Source organism: Leptonychotes weddellii, chromosome 4 (genome assembly GCF_054177405.1).
Source record: "Leptonychotes weddellii isolate Sample4059 chromosome 4, ASM5417740v2, whole genome shotgun sequence".
NCBI lineage: Eukaryota > Metazoa > Chordata > Mammalia > Carnivora > Phocidae > Leptonychotes > Leptonychotes weddellii.
Genome location: NC_138372.1, coordinates 45,430,022 through 45,449,026, shown reverse-complemented (window position 1 = coordinate 45,449,026; position 19,005 = coordinate 45,430,022). Strand labels below are relative to the sequence as shown.

Here is a 19,005-nt window from a genome sequence, read left to right as displayed (position 1 = left end):
CTGATCTATATTCCTGCTCTCCAGATGGACCATCAGCTTTATACCAATGCCAGCAACAGCTTGTGTATTGTTTGTTTAAAACAAAGATGATGGATTAAATATCATATGCAATGTGAGGAAAGAGGTTAAGGCTAATATTCCTGTTCTGAAATATATCATAAACCCAGTCCATGTAGCTTTTTTTCCCAGTGGATTCGTATAAATAAAGATTTAATTTTATTTTTCAGACCCATAAGAGGAAGCATGCATTCATCTAGAATATGGAGCCTTTCCATAGCTCCAGATTTATTCTTGTTCTAAGGCATCATTACCCTCCAAATTATACAGACTTATGTCATTTCACTGAAACACTCATTCACCCATCACATGCCCAGATCCAACAGTAACACTTTTGTTTTAAAATTATGCCAAAATGAGCAAACTTGAAATTCTTTCACCTATATTTGAGTACTCTGCAAAATGTCTTTAATCATCTCAAATAAATTCCAACAAAAAAAATCTACAATTTCAATGCAAAATATATAAACCAAAGAAATCACAGCAGAGGTCTCTTTTTGTCCCCTCTGCATTATTATTTGAAGCTGCTTACAAAGCACTTGCCAGTAAGGTGGACTCCGTACCAAAATCAGCCCTACTGTGTAGGTTTCCTGCCATGACTATGGATTCTGCCTGGCATATTTACATGTTGTCTCCATTAGAAAAATGATTAAATAAATAAATAAATAAAACACTTTTAGAAGCCAGGATGGGAGAATGGTGTAAAATGCAAAGATAAGTCTAAAAAGGGAATCTGATGATAGGATATCATTTAAGGAGATCATCATCAACCAAAGAATACTGATTAGGGCCTAGAAGTCCTATGGGGAAAGGATCTCTAGAAGAAGAAACCAAAGGTAGCACTCTCCATTTCCTCATGGCTCCAAGGATGTGCGTACTGAGCAGAAATGAGGAGCCCATCTGGAACAGGTGCAAACCTACAGTCTAATCCTTGACACAGCCCAGCTTCTTGACCGTAAGTTCTATTACTCTGCCATTGCTGTCAACCAGTCAGGATGCAATTTTACTGAAGGCTGGAATTTGGCCCTCCCCAGTTGCACCATGAAGAGAAAATATTTAAAGAAAGGTGTTTTGCAATGCCTATGTTTGGAATGAGTGATAAAATCTGTAGTGCTACCAACACTTTCTAGATGCCAGTTCAATGATATCCATGGTCTACGTCAGGACAGAACAGCAGGCAGACTGGATGTCTAATGAGACACTCAACAACCTTGTATAAACTCTGGGATGTACGGCAGTTAGTCTAAAACTTTAAAATATGACCCTTACAGCAACTTCACTGAAAAGCACCCTTCCTCCAGTCTTTTTGCACCGCAACTTGACTCCATGTCTTAACCCTGGATTGACATCTGCTCTTGTAGGTTGGCATACGTGAGAATATTACTAGACTAACAGGCGTAAACAAGCATCCAGACAAATAAAAAGATACTATAATACAGAATATGTTCCCATTAGTAATGTGAAACAATAGCCACAAACATATCATGGGTAAACAAGCAGACACAGTAATAAATTTAAGTTTTAGGTATGGAAAAATGCCATTCACAATCACAGAATATACATTTTTTCCTAGGACCCTGAAGCTAAAATTTGGGTTAAATGAAACCTAAGGTCCCTTACAGCTATAACATTCTATGATTCTTTGAGTGTATTTTTATTTATTTGTTCCCTTGAATTTTTTCTTGTCAGGGAAGGTAGCTCTAGCCTCCCTTTAGAATATCTTTCCACCTACACATCTTCCTACTGCAATAACACGAGTTAAGCTGAATGCACAATTATGTAACTTTAAGATCAAAAGAAAATGGAAAAGAGAGTCTAATGCCCACATGCTATCACTATGAAGGCCCAGCTAACGAACGTTGAATTTTACCAATATACGAAAGGCTACCCTGCAATACTTCCCAACAGCTTAAGTTAAAAATTCTCCTTTCTTTGGATTTATTATGGGGAAGAAGGGGACAGGAATCACCACTGAAAGTTACCTGACTGATGGTACCTACTGTTATAATTTCCTTCACAGTGCTCTTTAAGGACAACAGAAAGGGTCTTTTATTGTACACATCTACTTATGGAGTGCAAATTCTTTGCCTCATAAAGTGAACTCTATTTGTGCTGAATGTATATTCACCATTTCCTGCTAATGAGGTAAAAACCGATTCCAGATGAGTAGAAAAAAAAAGTCTTCGTTTTCACTGAAATTAATTCCAGGACAAAAAATGTAAGAAAGGTTTAAAAAAAAATCTGTAACTCTGTAAATCAATTTCTGGTGTCTTGCTTATATACTTATATATTTTACTCCCTAGAATTTTTTTTTTTTGGAGGAGAATCAGTTTGTGATAACACAGTATACTTTTACATTCTGAACATAAGGTTGCTAATTACCACCCAGAATCCAAAGACAGCCTATATGTTTTCTTGCCCAAGAGAGAACACTTTTTTAAAAGAGCAATACAATACAGCACAGAATATCACCTGAAAACACAAGAGTTCAAAAACCCCCGGAGAAAGCAGAGTTAAAGATGATCATCTAGTCAACCTTCACTCACACTAGAATGTTTAGCTGATTGCGTCATTTGCAGTAAACAAGTCACACGCTGTCCTCAGTCCACTCCATTGAGTAACAGACAATGCAACGCTTTAAATTTGATTTCCTAATGTCCAGGAGGTCAATTTAAGACCTCACCATTTGTTAATACATTTATTGTAAATGTATTCGAGCTTTTTAAAACTGTACCTGGTGTGATGGCTGATAGACACTGTTAACAAAATATATCACAAGGCACCAAGTAAAATGCAAAGCATTGCCGTGTTCAAGTTAAATCCTATCTGGGCAGTCACAAACTTAAAGGCATCTTCTGCCCTAGAATTTCTTTTAATTATTATTTTCCAATGTTTTCATTTTTAAGTTTAGAACCAGCTACAAGTCTTCGAAGAGTAGTTGTGTGAGCACTTTGTAATGTATATAATTGTCAAGTCACCATGTTAAGTCACTACCTCCGAAACTAATATAATATTGTATATCAACTGTACTTGCATTAAAAAAAAACAAAACTAAAAACGTTTGTGGTTGAAAGAAAGAAAGAAAGAAAGAAGGAAAGAAAGAAAAAAGTAGTTGGTGTAAGAGCCACTTTTCAGCTTGAAATGGACTCTAACTGCAGGTTGTTAACTTCAAAACAACTGTAGAGGGCCTAGTCTGTGTACCTCGATCACTTTTAAAGACATTTTCAATAAGGTCCTTTGAGATGGGACCAGAAATGACTTTATTACTTTCCCAAAGGCTTCATTTAAAAGCATATCACTCTTTTGATAGCAGCTCTGTGTAACTGAAAACGTCACTGTCGTGGTAGATGTGAAGTAAGTGGACATAAGAATAAGACCATTAGAAACGCCCAGAGTTTGCCTGGAATGCCCAACCCTGTGTAGCAACAAACATTGATTTTGATTCTAACAATATTTCCAAACAATCCTTAAATCTGGCAGACAGGAAGAATACTAATCACCTAGATAAATGTGTTTCTTCTACATTCTGGAGAAGCGCCATAAGAATATATCAAGTTTAGTAAGCTTATGTGAGTGGAGCACTGTCCCACTTGGCATTACTCATCGAATTTCATATTATTTTATTAGGATCTGGTACAAACACTATGTAAAAGTCTACAGTTAAGTTAATTCAATCTTGTCATCTCACATAATTACAAATATTACAGAGACCAAACCAAACCTACAGCCAAGAGTACACCACATAATTTAGGCCAAAGAAATCTAGTTTGACCTATATAAACCCAAAAATGTAAATGGGTGGGGGAAACTTCTTATCCTTGCTCTTGACGATCCAAATATGCTATCTAATAGATCAGGTTCCCTCTGAAATGTGCATATACCCATGAAGGGAATCAACTACCAACCCTCTAAATGTGCAAACTTTCTCCTTCCAATGTTTATTTTTAAAACAATATCAAAGTTGACAAGATCGCAGATAAGATGGGCAGAGGCAAAGCTGTTAAAATTGAACAGCATTAAGCACAAATATCTACTCACCAGATATAAATCTGTTATATGATTAATAATTTTTCATTAACAATTTATAGACTCTCATACATTTCTTCCCCAACAATGAGGCAAGCAAACATTATAATGAATATATATTTCCACAATAAAGATTTTCAGTTATAATAAATGGGTCAAACTTTTAAAACTAAAGACTGAATTTTTTTTAACTTTCCAGAGTTTTAGTCTGAACAGATGCAAAAATTTAGCAAGAATTATCACAAGAATTATTTCAGCCATACAAATTATTTAATGAGCACCCATGCAATCTATGCCAAATAAAAATGAATAACACAGTGCAATGCCAACTTCTCTGATTAATGCATCCTTAGCTTATATTTCCATACAGTTTCTCTTAATTAAAGACAAACAGAAATTTCCTCTCACTAAACACTTTTAGGTTCAAATGTACTTTCTAGAGCTATTTCTAAAAGTGTATATCATTTGTTTTGCTGAGTAACTGAATTATCTCACATGATAAAGCATTAATTAGATGGACCTGGTAACAAAGGAAGAACACTTGGCCCAGGAAGAGAGGCGGGAGAAAGTTTGCTAGGGATGTGGACTCTGGGAGTTGGGTAAGGATGATTTTCTAAGTGTCACCAGGGAGGGAAGATACCTAAATAGCAAAAATCATCACCAAATTACATGCATAAATATTTGAAATTTCATGGGAAAAGATTACCCAGTAAAAAAGGTTTAGGTACATTATATCTTTCAACACAAGATCACAATGTATCTGAAAATTAGCTTGAATAATTTCCTGCTTATATTATAGGAAGAAAATACCTATAATATCTTTCGTATGCTATATATACTCGGAGAGTCCTGAAGTCTCATCTAAATCAAAGTGTCTGGATGCCTGCAGAAATGATTTCTTCCACTACTCTTTGGCACTTACCCTCTGGTGCTTGCGTCATGTGGTAGTCTACCAGCACAGTCTGGAATCAAACGCTACCTTCACCCCCACTGACTCGCTATGTGATCTTGTGGCAAGATCTCGTGTTTCCTCCCCGGAGGAACTTAGTTATCTCTCCTTAGACCACTCTCTCCACACCACCATCCGACCACAACGGCCTTCCTTTCTTCAGCCCTGGGAGAGAGAGGAGAGAGACAGACACACACACACACACACACACACACACAAACACACATACTCATCTCCCACCAAATTCTTTGCACTTGTTCTTGGCTCACAAGAAAGAGCCTTAAAGACTGGGTTCGACTTGCATCATAAGATGACAGGCAATTTGAGATAGGGACCATGTCATATGTATTAAGCTTAGAGCCTTATATACGGTAGGTACTCAAAAAATATATCTGAGAGCTTTAATACCTAAATGATAAACTGCAGTCTGTCGGGACAATGAATTATTAAGCAACTACTATTAGTGAAGAATATGATGATCTCTTAGAACATTAAAGTTATGTCTGCCAAATAATATTAAGTAAAAGGAAAACAAAATTATATATGTGCTGTGTCATTACATACACCAAAACCATGCCTACCCATGAACCCGTATTTTTTTTTTTTCTGTTCTTAACATTATTGCCGACTTGACCACAAAGGATTAGGGTGAAGAGAGACTAGTTCCTAAATATAAGACCTTAAACTTTTAGGAGGGAAAAAATAGTATTAGGGAGACCAAGTGAACCCTGTATCACAACCCAGTGATTCATTACAAACATTCTTTTCTCTAGGGCTCATTCTTCCAACATACGGAGGGAATTGTATCTTATAACTTCCATTATCATTAATAGAAGGTAGCCATATAATTTCACCAGAAGTCCACTAGAGAATCAGGCCTGTAAGAGAAAAAGCTTTCATTTATTAAGTTTATAAAGAATTCCTAATATAACACAAATAGCAGTGTCTCTGTTAACTGCCATGATGGGTGCAATCATGCTGGAGAGGGCGAAACAGAACAATTAAACTAATTCTGCTGTATTCACAGAAAATATAGTTCATAAAGCTACATGCCTCTAACACCTTCCTAAACCCTCCACTCTCAACTACAGACTATCCTCTGACACTACTATAATTCTAAAAGCAAACAGTATTTCTGAAGTATTTCTCATCACTAAAAAAAAAAAGCATGTTTTAAAATGGAATGTTCTAACAAAATACACTTGCACATGCAGGGAATAAGGAATTTACAAGCCAACACAAGGTCATTATTTAATTTTTAATTAGGTTTCACCTAACAATGGAAAACTAAGTCTTCCTCCATCCATTTAACAAAATGCTCATTTAGAATACTCCATGGCTTAGAAAGCTTCTGAACAGATGTCTAAAATGAGAATTCAAGACTCAGGAAAATATGAAACTCACTTTACTCTGTTCTCAAGTGATCTGATAAACAAACAGCCTCACCCACTGCAGTCATGGTTGATAATTTATTTCTAGAGTCTGATGACTATATGGCAATTCACTTTGCTGATGAAACATTCTTTATTTGGGTGGGATGTATACAGATACCAACTTAACGAATGTCATTCCCACAAGATAATAGACCATAGAGAAGATGCATGCCAGGCAGCACTGCACTGAAAAACCACTTTTCACCTATCAGAAGATGCCTTAACAACTGACAGAGTTTATCATATTCACAAAACCTCATTCCCACTAGGCAAAGTTCCAAAGCCAACTTTGTTTCTTCATTAAGGGCATCTAAACTTTCTAATAGCCATATTTTCTGCATATTTGCAGTTATTAAAAATCCTTACCTTTGCAATTATTTAAGCAGCACTGGCAGGGACAGATATGTACTGTGAAGTTATTTTAATTAACTCAGGGTCTCATTTTCACTGTGGACAAGGGTTTCCTCAAATCCATAAGACAATTCCACTGATAACTAAAGACTTTTCCTTCTCCAACATTATTCTTGGATTTCTAATTTGGGCCTTGCATTTATACCATTGAAATCTGTTGTAACTGGGCAGTTCCAGAATGAGAAGAAATCAGCATCAGACCCAAACGCTCTTAGGGGAGAAAGAAGGGGACTCCTCAAACCAAGGAAAGGACAGCAAATATGGCAGATACTGCTCAGATCACCCTTGAAGGAAAGTCAGGACAATCTGGCCGCAAGTGAAGAAAGGGAAGGAGCAAGGAGAACAACGATCTTCACAATCTTTTTATAGGTTCGAAAGTTTCATACTTTAGTTAAGGGAATGTGAAATTTTAAATGTGCTCTTGAACCAAACTTTAAATATGTCAAGGGATAATATGTCAAAGGTACCATATGTGGACCTTCTCTCTCTTTGGGGCAAAGGCAATTGCACAAACCCTTTCAACTCTGTCCATGGAGAAGCTGGTGAGTTCCTCCTGGGTAGCCTAGCTCCATGGTTGGCACAAGGTAAGTGATAGATGTTTGCTGAATGAATGAGGACAGAAGTGAAGACACTGTATACACTGGACACTCTGTGCTTCATTTCAGCCATGGGACATTTCCAGAACACATGCCATTCATTCCCATCTGCATGCTCTGTCCCTTCATTTCTCCTGCCAAACTTCAAGGCCCTGCCTTCATGTCATCTCCTTCACAGAAGTCTTTCTCATTCTCCACAACTCAGAATCAATACTGTCCTCTCTTGGGTCATGTGGGTCCTTTGTATTCTACTATGAAACATACCACTGACCATGTTTTGCCTCTTCCCCTATCAGTCTAGGAACATCTGGAAGGGAAGGAAAACTTCTTGATCCTCTGTTTTTCGATCAACATATACCATGTTACCATATTTCTAGTAGAGAATTAATATGTATTTGTTCAATGTTTAAAACGAGCACTTCTACCTTGAATGCCAATGCATTCTACTTTCCTGTCTGACTACAACACCCAATTTTCTCCTGATTATATATACGTGGTGTCTCTGAGGCCAGATCTTTTCTAGTCTCTTGAAGGCACTCTCAAATTATATACTATGAATAAGGTAAATATAGAAAAGCAACAAGAAGAATGATAAAAGTCACCATGTACACACCACGTCCAACCTTATGAAAGATAAGCCTTTAAAAGATAAGAAGAAAAGTCCAGAACATTTTCCTGAGTAACTCAGACATGCCCTCAAGTTCCAATAAAGATCAAATATTGACAATGAAGTGATTTGGCCATACTCAAAAGAAACAGAAATGTGTTCTCTTAAAAATCAACTTTAAAAAAAAAATAAATGGGAAAATAATCTGGAAATCATTTTCCTTTGAAAGGAGAAAAGAAATAATGTTCATTTTTTTTCTTACATACCTTTCTAAAGTATAGAATTAACCACTATTAAAAATAAAAAAAATAAAATTTGTTTTATTATATGGAAATACATCTTTTAAAGTTTTAAGTACCACTCAGAATCAGAAAGTACTTATTTTTTTCCAAAGCACCCTTTCATTTCAGATATTTAGCTCATTATATTACTCAGGGCATAGGAAATGAAAACCACTACGATTTGTAATCTTGTGCCAAGACAACTACAAGAGCTGTTGCTCATGGCCCCTAATTCCACTCTGTCCTCTTTTTCAAGGCTCCCTGCATTTGCACCTCATGATTAATCTTGCCAAAACATTTCCTGAAACACATCATACTCATGCTCAAAAACCCTACATGACTTTCTATTGCCTAAATCTTGAACCTGGCACTGAATGCCCTGCCCTGCATGAACCCCTATCCTAACCAAACTTGTCAGCTGACCCCACCTGGAACAAATCTTGCATACTGCAGCTTCTGCCCTTTCCCTCATGCCTCGCCCCTGCTCTTCACGTCTTCTGTCTACTAATCTCTAGCATCACCCCTGCTCACCCACTCACAAAGAATCCAAACCATCCTTCAACCCACAACTCAAATCTCATTTTATCCAAAAGCCTTCTACTGTCCCAATTCTTCACAAATTCTCTTCTAAATGTCTACAAAACATGTTCTCACTTGGTATTTATTTATATATCCCCAAGAGAAACGTATGCTTCATACAAGCAAGGACTACACTGTACATGTATAAGATTACATCCTTCACCAAACCTAGCATAATGGCGCATATGCACTTGACACTCAATACATATGTGTAAATTAATTATTTCTAAGACAGTAATTTATAAACTTTACATTATAAGATCAAATTAAAGACTGCCGCAACTAAATTAAGATACACTGTCTATTACAAACAAATAAAATGCTTTCCAGGCCTATAATTTTAAAGTAAAACTTTCATTCTAATCTTATTCCTAATCTTGTCACAATTTCAGAGCTAATAAAACACTGGAAGTACTAACTAAGCAGGATAATTTAAATTCCTCAACCCCAAATGACTATAAAAATTAACAATAAAAAATCCTAAACTCTGCCAGTGACATTTTATTTCCATAGATGCACAATGTCATTAATGCAAACTCACTGATAACAATAATTGCATATGAAATGAGTGAATGTCCGACCTACAGAGAAGAGCACTGCAGAGTTTTGTGGGTTAGTATGAAAACTTCATTAGTCCACTGTATGCAAACATGTCCCTAATTTTAAATGGGTCTTAGCGAAGAAGACAGTTTACTGGACTAAGTCACCCCCCAAGGCGGCTAACTGCATTTGGGTGGCCATTAAAAGGGAAGCTTTCTGACCTGGGATGTGAGCTATCACACACGTGGAAGACCTGGGGAAAAACTATCTTTAACGTACCCTCATTCACCACGACGCAAAGAAAAATACGAGAGTGGAAACACCTGGATGATCTGAAGGAGACCGGCCTACACAAAAAAATGTTAGCTGACCATGGATAAATGACAGGGACACTTCACAAATTCCTGCCCACGGGCAAGCGTGCCCGCGCGCGCACACACACACATACATTCTTCACCAAGCATCTAATGTGTCATTACTCTCCACTACTACATGTAAATGGTACTGTATCTTGATTTTAATCTCTAGTTATTAATGATTTAGGAAGCAAAGTATACTTTTTTTAATTTTAAAAGCATACTAAATATGGAAGATCCTAAAAAGAATAGAGAAATACATTCTTAAGCAAATAGAAAGCATTTATTTTTTAAATGGCACTGCTCAACATACTAAAGACATACTCAAGCTGCCAATTTTTAGAGCATGGGTTTTTCTGGTTCTTTTTTAGAAAAATCTTTCTATTTTGGACAAATAGGATTAAGCTTCTTAGACAATTCTTTGTTGTTTTGACTTCAACAATTTATGCAAATGAGATGTTAATTAGTGTAATTGTAACTTAAATTATGCTTGTGTAAACCTCTCCATTGGTAGAAAAGTGTGGGAATCTACACAACTGGTATTTAAAGTAGCTGTACTAACTCCCTTCTGAAAGCCCAGTATAGCAAGATCACTTTCATGTCTTTACAATTTGTTTTTATGAGGTGATAACATTTTTACAAATACCATCATTTTTGGTTTTTTATATTGTAAGTGACAGTCTGACATTTTACAACTGGCTTATTGAAAACAAGAATTGAGCACTCTAGCAGTAACGGACATTAACTGCTGAATAGAGATTCAGATGCTAATGAGGTGAGAGGGGCTCCAGAAAGTTTTGATAAATGCTACACACACTCTAACTAGCTGTGAATGTGGGTTGACAAAGAACATCTACACCAGGGTTCAATAAAATGTAACCCTTTAAATTAATCATACTGGCAGTATTTAATAGAATGCACAACAATCTCCTTTTCTGTTGGCTATAAAGCTGGAGAAATGCAAAGTCTTCACAAATGAATGCTCCCACATTTCCCACTCCACATTGCTACTTTCATTTGAACGTCTACAGCTGTTTCAAAAGTACTTACTGTAAATAGCAAAGTATAAGCATAATTCAGAGTCTGACTCTTTCACATTTTAATGTCTAGATTTTCCCTCATTTTTCTGTCTAGATTTAAACAAAAACTCGTAAATAAGAAAAAAAGTCAAAGGTTTGAGTGCCTTGTGCAGAACCCAGCACATAGTAGTTCCTCAATAAACGACAGTTATTGTTAGAGGAAAGATCTGGCAAATTATAAAAAGAAAAACCATCTGCTCGCACAGGAAAAAATAAGAAAATTCAGGAAGTAAGGCCTTCTGTCTTCAAATTCACAAACTTAAAGTAGGCCTTTGTTCTTCAGGGGCTGTTGGGCAACCTATTTTATAGCTTTGGTGAGGAATTCTCTTTATACAGAAATAATAATGTCCTATTAAGTAAAACTATAATGAGCCTTATTATCGCAAATGTCAGAGAACCTCAACTTATTTAATTTTTGATTGCACACTAATCAAACTCTTCTACTGATTGCAAACTTGTAGGTTTCAACAGACCACAGTTCAAGAGATCAACTTCTACTTCTTAAGCAATTGCAGAGCATTAACATGTTATTTCTTCTTAAAGTGACAATCCCTAATATCCTTTTTGGTTTTTGCCAATTTTAATCTTGGCAGGAAGTGGAAATCTGTGCACTCAGCAACACTGCAATCTTGCTGGCTGTCAAAATTATGTGTCAGCCAATGCCTGAGTGGTATTCTTGTCATTTCACCATGGTAAGAAACTTATCAGTCTGACATATAAAGCCTCTAAAAGTAGTAGTTCATGCCAAAATGTAGATGCACGTACCCACCACCTAAATTTCATTTTTATAATTCCCACAATTATTATAACTTCCCCCAAATATATATCCAGATTGTAGTTACAACTTTAAGGAGGCTTTTAAAAATTCAAGGAATAATTATGACTCAAAAAGCTTTAGATTAAAAGACAACTAAATTTTAAAACATACATGTCTCTATATTGACACATGTGTGTATACATTTTGTAAATATGATTGCCTACAGATACTGCATACTTTTTTAAAGAATCATTTTCTCCCAAACTCTCCATGTGAGCTATACATTTCCAAGCCAACAAACTAATTGTTTCTCAATAAACTGCATAAAAATGATACCTTTACCCTTCAGTAGACACTGGTTACTCTTTGACTTTTTAAGAGTGAAAACTCTCACTTAAAAAAAAAGTGAACAAGTAGAGAAATGTGTGCTATGGTTTAGAAATGGCCATTTAGCCAAATTGCATACTTGTGCTGTGTCAGCGTCCTGGCAGAGTCATCTCATTCCACCGGTCTAATGGATGGCAATTGAATTTAATTAACAAAACTCCTTTGACTTAGTTTCATACTGTGCTGAATGTAATGGAATCTCCTCTCTCCCTCTCCCCCTTTCTCTCTCTCTCTCTCTCTCTGTCACGCGTGCGCACTCTCTAGCATTCAACTAAAAATGTCCTTAACTGCCATCCACTTTAGGAATATTAAAGGCTATACATTATACTTAAAAGATATAATACAGTCATCTCCTTCCCTATGACTTAAATTTAGTTACTGAATTATATAACATAAAATAATTAAAAAGATACTTTAGTAGTGATACACAGTATAGATTCAATTACCACAATGTATCCATTAAAGGTACTTTTATAGTATGAATAAAATGCAAATCCTCTTTATGGATCAATACCAGAACATAATTCTATTCTTCCTCCTAAAAAAAGGAAGTTAACCATTATAAATCATCTTCACATGAAAATGGTAAAAAGGTGTTCCTTTAAAAGTGTTCTGTTAATCTCAATATATTCAGAATGTTACTTTCTCTATTACACCCATTTGAAAACTGTACGCCTAAATTCCAGCAATATGTGATAACCAATAAACAGAAAACTTATTTACCATTTTTCTTCATACCTGACACTAAATTCAGAGAGACATTTCTATTACTTAAATAATCTTTTCTAAATAAAATCAAGAACACACCAAAAGAAAAAAAAATGCTCCTAAGGGATTCCAAGTAAATACTATTCTGCCTAACTTTTGCCTGGCTGGGCACTCCGAGACAAGTTCCTATGATTGATTATTGTGGTATCTCTGAATCTTTGACTTTGAACCATAACCTTTTTTTCAAACAATGACAGTTGGGACCTACCATTTGCCATCTGTAGTGATGGAGGGGGGAAAAGGACTTCATGTACATTAATCAACCAATTAAGAACAGACTTAAACAAAACACTAAAGCATAATAAACCCCTGACTGCTTAATAGCTTTCTACTTTTAATAGTTGTCTTCCTGCAGTCTGCTCACAAGATTAGGAGTAATCTGTTCAAGTCTTAACAAAAATTGCATGAGCAAAGGGGGAAAAAGTGAACCATTCAAACCAGGCATTTTAAATTGTGAAAAATGATCTTAAGGATTCCACAGTTCAAATCAAAATTTAAGAGGCTGATCTACACTCCACCATATCAAGGAATCTCGTCAATACAAAATATGGTACTGCTCTTCACTGAAATGTCTAAAATTATTAGTACATACAAATGAGTCTCTTATTTTAAAATTTTAGGGGACTACATTCTTAAAAACACCACTCATTCAATAATTTATGCTGTATCATTTGGCATAGAGTAATTTTCCAGGATAATTTGACATTTCAGTTATTGGAGCAGAGCAAACCTAAGAAGAAAAATGGGGGAAAAGTTAACAAAACTAGGTAAGGTCTTGCATTTTCTCTGATTAAAATGTGATCAGCAAAAGTAATATTAAATAGTAAGACATTGGGGCGCCTGTGTGGCTCAATTGGTTAAGCGACTGCCTTCGGCTCAGGTCATGATCCTGGAGTCCCTGGATCGAGTCCCGCATCGGGCTCCCTGCTCGGCAGGGAGTCTGCTTCTCCCTCTGACCCTCCCCCCTCTTATGTGCTGTCTCTCATTCTCTCTCTCTCAAATAAATAAATAAAATCTTTTTAAAAAATAAATAAATAAATAAATAGTAAGACATTAACTCAGCTCATTCATGAATAAAAAATAAATAGGAAACTAAGGGAAAAAGTCAAGGATGCTTACCCTCACAGGTTAATTCAATAGTAAATTGGAGGTACTAGCTAATGCAGTGAGAAGTATAAGGAAAATAATAAGATTGGAATAGCAGAAATGAAAATGCTATTGTTTGCATTTGATATGATTAGCTACACAGTAAACACAAAATAATTTACAGACAAATTACTGGCTGAAAATATGTAAATATAGCTGGATGTAAGATCATTATACAAGAATTAACTGTATTGCTATACTAGAAGCACATAGTTAGAAAATATACTTTTAAAAACACAATTTATAAAAGCAGTTTCAAATAAGATGTTCAAGACTTGGGTGAAAAATAATTCAACTTCTTGAAAGATAAAATCTAAATAAATAGAGAGGCATACCATGTTCATAGACGTAGTAAGATTTGATAATAATATGATGTCAATTCCCTTCAAATTCAAATTCAAGTGTAGATTCCATACGTTTCTAAACAAAATCTACACAGGATTTTTCATGAAACTTGACAAAATGATTCTATCACCTCACATGTATTAGAATTGATATTATCAAGAAGATAAGACATAACAAGTGTTAGTGGGAATGTAAATTGGTGTAGCCACTATGGATAACAATATAGAGGTTTCTCAAAAAATTAAAAATAGAGCTACCATAAATCCAGCAATTACACTTCTGGGTACTTATCCAAAGAAAACAAAAACACTAATTGAAAAGATATATGCACCCCCATGTTCACTGCAGCATTACTTAAAACTGGCAGGACTTAGAGACAACCTAAGTGCCCACCCACAGATGAATAAATAAAGAAATGGAATATTTCACACAATGGAATATTATTTAGCCATAAAAAAGAGAAAAAAAAACTTGTCATTTATGACAATATAGATAGACCTTGACAGCATTATGCTATAGGAGATAAGTCAGACAGAGGAAGACACATATCATATGATCTCTCTTATATATGGAATCTAAAAGAAATAAAGTCAACCAAGCTCACAGATACAGAGAACAGATTGGTGATTGCCAGAGTTGGGGAGTAGGGGATAGGAGAAAGAGGTGAAGGGGATCAAAAGTTAAAAAGACATAAAAAAAGAAATTCAATACTAGAAACCTATTTGAAAGCACATCTCTGTGGCCCATCTTGATGAATATAAAATAACAAAAATAAATAAAATATATATGAACTGGTGAAGGATCAAGAATAACTAAAAACACTCCTGGGGTGGGGGGGAGGGAAGTGTGCAGGATTTGCTTTGTCAGATATCAAAACCAACTGAAACAGCATGTTGGTATAGGGTAGACATATTAATCATTGGAACAGAACAGAGAATCCAAAAACAGACCCACACAAATATAAAAACTTAACAAATGATACAGGTGGCACTGAAGATCATTTGGGGAACAGAGAAACTATTCAATAAATGATGAAATGAAAACTGTTATTCATATAGGGGAAAAAATGAAATCGGATCCTTACCCCACACCATACAAAAAAATAAATTCCAAATGGAATACAAATGTAAATGTGAGATGAACATTTAAAGCTGAATAAAAAATACAGTGTATTTTTAAACACAAACTAAGGGGGGTATTTTAAACAGGACACAAAGCAGCACCTGTAAAACAAAAGACTAATAAACTTTATAATATTAAAATTAAGAATTTTGGGGGGCACCTGGGTGGCTCAGTCACCTTCGGCTCAGGTCATGATCCCAGGATTCTGGGATCAAGCCCCACTTCGGGCTCCCTGCTCTGCAGGAGGCCTGCTTCTCCCTGTCCCACTCCCCCTGCTTGTGTTCCCTCTCTCACTGTGTCTCTCTCTGTCAAATAAATAAATGAAATCTTTAAAAAAAAAAATTAAGAATTTTTGTTCATCAAAGATATCTTAAAGAAAATGAAAAATCAAGCCACGAACTATGATTTGCAAGCACCTAACACAAAAGAGTAGAATCTAGGATATATATATATATGGAACTCCTAACAAACCAACAAGAAAAAGACAAGCAAAAAATAGGAAAAAAATGAGTAAAAGACACGAGCATTTATTTCACAGGAAAGATAGTGGCTCGTAGATATACAAAAAGATGTTTCATCTCATTATTAATCAAATTAGAAATTCAAATTAAGACTGCAATAAAATAACATTTTATGGTCACCATACTGGCAAAAAGTAAAAATCTGGCAATGTCAAGAACTGGAGAGAACAGAATCTTCTGTACAGTGCTACTGCTAGGGAGAGTGTAAATAGGTATAACTACTTAATAAAATAACAGTATCTTTTTATAAAATGTAACGCTGACACACCCTGTGATTCAACAATTCCACTCTTAGGCACATACCCTAAAGAAACCCTTACACGCATGCTCCACAAGACATGTTACAATTCATAACACTTTTAGTTGCAAGAAACTAGAAATAGCCATCAATCGACCACAAAATAGCATATTATACAAGAAAGAAGAATAAATTACAGTACATGTGGCAAGACTAGAAACATAATGTTGACTAAAAATGCAATTTCCAGAATCACATATGTATGTGTGTATCTATGTATATATGTATGTATATGTAATTTTTATAAAACTTAATAACAAGCAAAACAACAATATATTTAGTGCACATATAAGTGATGAAACATCTCTTATAGGAGGGGAATAGTACACAATACTCAGGATAATGGATGATTTTTCAGGGAACATAAAAATAAATGCAGGTATTGGTAATGTTCTCCTCGGGTGGGGTGATAGATTCACAGGTCTCCATTATGATGTGATATCTTACGTATATTCTTACATTGAAAAACAAGGTGAAAATAATGAAATCAAACCTGTAATGTTTATAAAACAAAAGGGTTTTTCACAATATCTTAGAACCTTTTAGCAATAAGCCTGAAAAGGTTTAAAAGAAATACAACTGAATTTCCATTTTGAATTATTTTAATAACGCTGTCCCCTTTCCCCCAAAAAACTGTATGAATAATCAAATTAGCAGGGAAAATCTTCATTCTTTCTTACTTGATGTGAATAATTTGTATTTTAAATCCAATCTCGGCTCCCTGTACCAACAGGGAAGATGCTACAATAAAGGAGGTAACTGCAGTATGGACAAATCCCAACAGCAGATAATCCACATTTCTGTTTGACTTAAAATGTATCATTCAGTCTTTTAACATTGCATTACATGTCCTGATTATAACTTGGTTTCAAAGAAACCTCTATTTCAGGGAAGGTACTAAGAAAGGATGATCTGGGTCTATTGTAGATAGCTGGGCAGTAATACACACACACACACACAACATATATCATATATCACATATCATATTATCATATATATATGAGAAGAAATCAACAAGGTGGCATTTTTGTGGTTTGGCAGAGAGGGGATGATAGATGAGTACAAAGCTTCATTCCAATGATAATATTTAATTATAAATAACTCAGTTAAAGAACTGAGTTTCTATGAATCATCTCCAAGAGAAAATTTTTAAAAACCTGACTGAACATGAGGGGCATGCAATACTCAAAGACGAATTTAATTGAAATGAGGCATTCCCTCTTTCACCATGAGGCTGGTCAGACTTTAACCACATCTGTTCTTATAGGTGCATAGATTATACTATTCTTTAAAAGATGTTCTACTTCAAAATGCCTTCCCAGCCCTGGTGAACTAAGAAAACAAAATAGCGATGTCTTTCCATCCATACTTTGCCAGAATGAAGGTGATCATCAGATACAAAAATATAACCAGAGAATTAAGTAATAATTAAATAAGTTAGAATTTCACTGATAAGCATTATAGCAGCTGATATAAAGTTACTGTCTACAACTCAAGATCTCTCCACCTATTTGCCATCTAAGCACACAGTCCTCACAACCAGAGAGTGCTCAACCAGCAACACCAAACAAAAGAAGATGAATACAAGAAAGGCCATGAATCCATTGCTATAGCATCAACAACAGAATAAAATTGGAAAATAACCAATTTTTTCCAGATGCTATAATTTCACTAATTAAATATCTCCTTTAGAAATCAATAATGCTCTAAGGGAGAGAAAAATTAGAGTGCTTCCTAATTCAAGCTCTTATTATTAAACATAATTTTTAGGATAATTCTAAGAGAGGAAAAATAGATATTTATGTCTTCAATACAGTCTGGAGTAGTGTCTTTGTCATTTCAAGATAATTTCTGAATTACTGTATGACCGTCTATAACATCTCAACAGATATCTCTCCTTCCTAAGATTCTTACTATGAGCAACTAGCTATACATTGCCCTTGACCTGAATCTTCAGAAATAAGAATGGAATTGCAAGAAGATATATATGAAAATGCAAGTTTTCTCATTAGTTTAACAGTTAGAAGATGTTCCAATCCCAGGAAGCACACTAGGAAAATCCCATACTTTATACCACTTTGCAAAGTGCAGGCTGCCACACTACCCTCTCTGCAGCTTTGAGATCCAATTAGGATGTAAGTGAAAAAAATTACATTCTAGTTTTCATTCCCCACTGGAATATTTTTGGTGATTGCTCACCTAAAGAAGATGGCCAGATTTGGGTCCCTTTTAAAGCATTCTATGAAGGCACAAGAGAAGATTTATTTTCAGTCTTTTTCAGGCAAATTAATTTTCATATGATAAGTTTTTGTTTCTCATTATTTTTAATGTTTTAGTAAAAAAAAATGGAAGAAAGAAATGTATATTCTGCCAAAATGCTTCCATTATCCTTTGCTGAAACCAGTAGGAGCTTTTAGATATGAAAACGGGGCCAGACGGAAACACTTTATGGGAAAATCTGCAGTGGAATGGTTTTGATAATGAACATGCCTAGAGAAATAAAATCATGAATGCTGTATGTGTTGCGGGGGAAGAAACTCTTATCTTCAGTTGGGTTCTGTTTCCCTTAGAGAGGCTTACGTTACCCTACAATCAATAGGTCTCCAATTAAACAAAGAAGATTTACATATGCTGGTGCATTTTGGAGCTAATGAAATTGGTATAACAGTTTTAATGAGAGTACGGCACAGGCTAGAAGGAGAATTTAGGAGTCACCATATGTAATTGGGCTTACCTCCTTAATTCTG

General features: G+C 35.3%; 1 protein-coding gene across 17 annotated transcripts in view; it reads right to left on the bottom strand.

Annotated features, from left to right (window-relative positions):
• The window catches only part of NFIA (nuclear factor I A), a 368,371-nt gene that overhangs the window by 323,085 nt on the left and 26,281 nt on the right, over positions 1-19,005 (bottom strand). Inside the window, exon 3 of one of the 17 annotated variants that reach the window (XM_081816996.1) lies at positions 231-19,005. This exon is cut by the window's right edge and continues 13,262 nt beyond it. The exons of the other annotated variants lie outside the window; for them this stretch is intronic. The gene's annotated coding sequence lies outside the window, so the exon portion shown is untranslated. Of the gene's footprint in view, positions 1-230 lie in introns of those variants that run through there. 17 annotated transcript variants of the gene reach the window in all.